Source organism: Sander vitreus, unplaced genomic scaffold (assembly GCF_031162955.1).
Source record: "Sander vitreus isolate 19-12246 unplaced genomic scaffold, sanVit1 ctg271_0, whole genome shotgun sequence".
Taxonomy (NCBI): domain Eukaryota; kingdom Metazoa; phylum Chordata; class Actinopteri; order Perciformes; family Percidae; genus Sander; species Sander vitreus.
In genome coordinates, this window is record NW_027595435.1 from 47973 (window position 1) to 52500 (window position 4528).

A 4528-nucleotide genomic window follows, 5' to 3' on the forward strand; every position below is an offset into this window, starting at 1 on the left:
CAACCGTTGAGGCGGGCTTTGCACCAATCACAACCGTTGAGGAGGGCTTTACACCAATCACAACTGTTGCTTTACACGATGACGATAGCTCACCGGGCTCTGCATCATGCTCGCTGGTTGAGATGCTTATGTCATCTCCTTCATCGCTCTGATTGGTTGAAGGACTATCCAATTGCGCCCGGAGACATTTGAGCGGCGTCCGTTGGTGACGCCCCTTTGGAAATGGGCTGTGAATGAAGCTTCCCCAGACCCCCTCTCAGGTGTCAACCAGGCTACCTAAACCTCATAATGGCGGGAAAACCCCGAGATCTTTTAGCCCGAAAACAAAAAGCAGACTTGTGTTAAAATGTAAAATGTGTAACACGGTGAAATGTGTGAGAAAATCAAACGGTTACCTGACAGATTGTCTACGGCAAATCAGACAGCGAGTCGTGTTCAGTCTCTGGGTTTTTATACTGAATCTGGAACAATGTTAAGAAAGTTTAATGTATGAAAACTACTTGAATGAAAGAATACAAACATGTCGACTGTGTACAGAAGAGTTCATTCAAACATTAAAAACTATGAATTACAATCAACATTCTGTTCTTTGTGAGGTTTTTGGGTTAAAGGACCACGCCGACTTACTTAGCGTTAGATAAGTCCAGACATACCCTTCTCCTCTCGTCTGCCGGAGGAAAAGCATCACAAACACAGACGAGTATTAATCTGTCCCAGAATATCAGCGAGTAATAACTGAAACATCAGTCTGGGAAACCAGGGCCCCAAATTAACTTTTTCACTCAGCGGGTACGAAGATAACGGATCGTTTTTACCGGACAAAATATTAAATAGTGGGTTTTTTTCTTTTGTGCCTAATTATTAATGGTGGCTGGCGTTCCAAAACTGACTAAAAACTGACTTAAAACTGACTTAAAACTGACTAAAAACTGACCGAAAAACGCCCCCACCGCTAGCCTAGCTTAGCACAGATCCTGGAGGTAACCGGCTCCATCTAGCCTAGCTTAGCACAGATCCTGGAGGTAACTGGCTCCATCTAGCCTAGCTTAGCACAGATCCTGGAGGTAACTGGCTCCATCTAGCCTAGCTTAGCACAGATCCTGGAGGTAACCGTATCCATACTGGGAACTATATTCTCAGAAGGTGAAGCACTGCTACTTCTGCTTCTCAGGTGCTGCGAGCTAATCACTCCGTCCAAGAGCCAGTTACCTCCAGGATCTGTGCTAAGCTAGGCTAGATGGAGCCAGTTACCTCCAGGATCTGTGCTAAGCTAGGCTAGATGGAGCCAGTTACCTCCAGGATCTGTGCTAAGCTAGGCTAGATGGAGCCAGTTACCTCCAGGATCTGTGCTAAGCTAGGCTAGATGGAGCCAGTTACCTCCAGGATCTGTGCTAATCTAGGCTAGATGGAGCCAGTTACCTCCAGGATCTGTGCTAAGCTAGGCTAGATGGAGCCAGTTACCTCCAGGATCTGTGCTAAGCTAGGCTAGATGGAGCCAGTTACCTCCAGGATCTGTGCTAATCTAGGCTAGATGGAGCCGGTTACCTCCAGGATCTGTGCTAAGCTAGGCTAGATGGAGCCAGTTACCTCCAGGATCTGTGCTAAGCTAGGCTAGATGGAGCCAGTTACCTACAGGATCTGTGCTAAGCTAGGCTAGATGGAGCCAGTTACCTCCAGGATCTGTGCTAAGCTAGGCTAGATGGAGCCAGTTACCTCCAGGATCTGTGCTAAGCTAGGCTAGATGGAGCCGGTTACCTCCAGGATCTGTGCTAAGCTAGGCTAGCAGTAGGGGCGTCAGACGGGATGAGAAGGGTATGTCTGGACTTCTCTCACTCTGGGGGATACGGGGAATAAGACAACGTCCCAATAAGTCGGCGTGCTCCTTTAAGATGAGTTTGCGTTACGTTCAGTTTTGATCCAAAGTGCAAACATTTAGTTTTAAATATAAAGTGTCTTTGTGTCAAAAAACAAAAAGCATTTAAGTGTTTGAGATTTCAAGAAATAAATACATGAATACAATAAATAAGCTAATATGTATATACAGATCATTTAAAAATGTAAAAATCCACATCTTCTTTTTCAGTAAAACTACCAGAAACGGTTAAAAAGTTTGTTTAAAATTATAAAAATATGTTTTCATGTTTTTTGTTAAAATACAGTTTCAGTAAAAACATAAAAACCAAATGTTTGACATGTAAACTGCTAAATAAATCAATAAAACATTGACCGGTTGGAGGCGATGGAGACTCTGTGAAGGAGTGAAAACGCTGACTCATGATTCACAGGGTGACTCAGCAGAACTCGGAGCTTTCTGACGCTAACAGTAGTTTAATATTTAATAAATATAAGGAGTCACAGCGGCATCTCGCGGACAGCTGACTGGAGAACCTGCCGGAGAAAAAGCATCACAAACACAGACGAGTATTAATCTGTCCCAGAATATCAGCGAGTAATAACTGAAACATCAGTCTGGGAAACCAGGGCCCCAAATTAACTTTTTCACTCATCTTATTAATGGTGGCTGGCCGAAAACTGACGTAAAACTGACGTAAAACTGGCCGAAAACTGACCGAAAACTGACGTAAAACTGACGAAAAACTGACGTAAAACTGGCCGAAAACTGACCAAAAACTGGCCGAAAACTGACCTAAAACTGAAGGCCGAAAACTGGCCGAAAACTGACATAAAACTGGCCGAAAACTGACATAAAACTGGCCAAAAACTGACTGAAAACTGACTGAAAACTGACTGAAAACTGGCCAAAGACTGGCCAAAAACTGACCGAAAACTGGCCGAAAACTGACCAAAGACTGACTGAAAACTGACCGAAAACTGACCGAAAACTGGCCAAAGACTGGCCAAAAACTGACTGAAAACTGACTGAAAACTGGCCAAAGACTGGCCAAAAACTGACTGAAAACTGGCCAAAGACTGGCCAAAAACTGACTGAAAACTGACTTAAAACTGGCCAAAAACTGACTTAAAACTGGCCGAAAACTGGCCAAAAACTGACTTAAAACTGGCCAAAAACTGACATAAAACTGGTCAGTTCGTTGCAGGTCACGTTTTACGCTAAGTCAGTTTTCGGCAAAACTGGCCGAAAACTGACCTAAAACGGACATAAAACGGACCTGAAACTGACGTAAAACTGACATAAAACGGACCTGAAACTGACATAAAACGGACGTTAGACTGAAAATTGGCCGAAATTAACTTTTTCACTCATCTGTGCCTAATTATTAATGGTGGCTGGCCAAAACTGGCCGAAAACTGACGTAAAACTGACCGAAAATAGACTGAAAATTGGCCGAAAACTGAGGCTATGTTTAGACGGAAACGATCTGAAAAGAAAACGCAAAAGTGGCGTTGCGAGAGTTTTGGGGGGGAAATCTGCGTGCATATGGTGACACAAAAGTGTGTGAAATTCGCTGTAGTTTGCACACCAGACGGCTAGGTGGCGCTGCTACACAACACCAGCAAGGCCGCCTACGTAGAACCTTCCTTCTACTTCTCTCCTTAGTAGCCAAATGAAACATGTCAAAGCCAACAATAAAAGCTTGTCTGGACAGACGAGGAGGTGGAGTTGCATGTTTGTCTGATGATGACCAGCACAGTCGACCGTGATAAGCCCCAGCACAGCCCCCACGGGAGCACTACCAATATCCTGAGTCTCCAGCCCTTCAGCTGCTGCTTGAGAGAGAGGCAGCGGGCAGAGGAGGCTGAAGCAGACCCTCCTCCACCCCCTGGCCGCTGGCACTCGCTCTCTCTCTTTCTCTTCATCCGTAACGTTGTATCCTACTCTGGCTGACATGAATAGCCTACATATGGTCATCAAACTATAACAACCTTATCCACATTGTGGAAATCATTTAAATATTGAGCCATCACATTGAACATCTTTTAGATAACAGGAGCCTATGATTTCTGTAGCCTACTCCGTAACAACAGACTACCTGAAGGCCTTTTCCTCGTCTCTCTCCACACCGCTGTCTTCACACTTTTGAGTTTTGACCCGTTAGACGGGAACACGACGGTGGAGCGTTTTTAAGCCCCAAAAACACCGTCGCCGTATAAACGAAAGGCACGTCTGATAAAATATCTTTTCGTTTTCAGCTAACCCTAACCTTAACAATAAACATAACCATTGCCGCGCTGCCTGGGAGGAGACGTTGGGGGCAGAAAACACCAAAGACCGACTGAAACCTGGCTGAAAACTGACCGAAAACTGGCTGAAAACAGGCTGAAAACAGGCTGAAAACTGGCTGAAAACTGGCTGAAAACTGACTGAAAACAGACTGAAAACAGGCCGAAAACTGGCTGAAAACAGACTGAAAACTGGCTGAAAACTGACTGAAAACTGACCCGAAAACAGACTGAAAACTGGCCGAAAACTGACTGAAAACAGACTGAAAACTGACTGAAAACTGACTGAAAACTGACTGAAAACTGACTGAAAACAGACTGAAAACAGACTGAAAACTGACTGAAAACAGACTGAAAACAGACTGAAAACAGACTGAAAACTGAC

At 44.5% G+C, this 4528-nt stretch overlaps 1 long non-coding RNA gene across 1 annotated transcript in view; it reads right to left on the reverse strand.

Moving 5' to 3' along the window:
* Positions 1 to 2106: 2106 nt before the first annotated feature.
* LOC144513535 (uncharacterized) overlaps positions 2107 to 4528 on the reverse strand; it is a 5541-nt gene continuing 3119 nt past the window's right edge. Inside the window, exon 4 of the long non-coding RNA XR_013501146.1 lies at positions 2107 to 2388. This is a non-coding gene — a long non-coding RNA (uncharacterized LOC144513535). The remainder of the gene's footprint in view (positions 2389 to 4528) is intronic.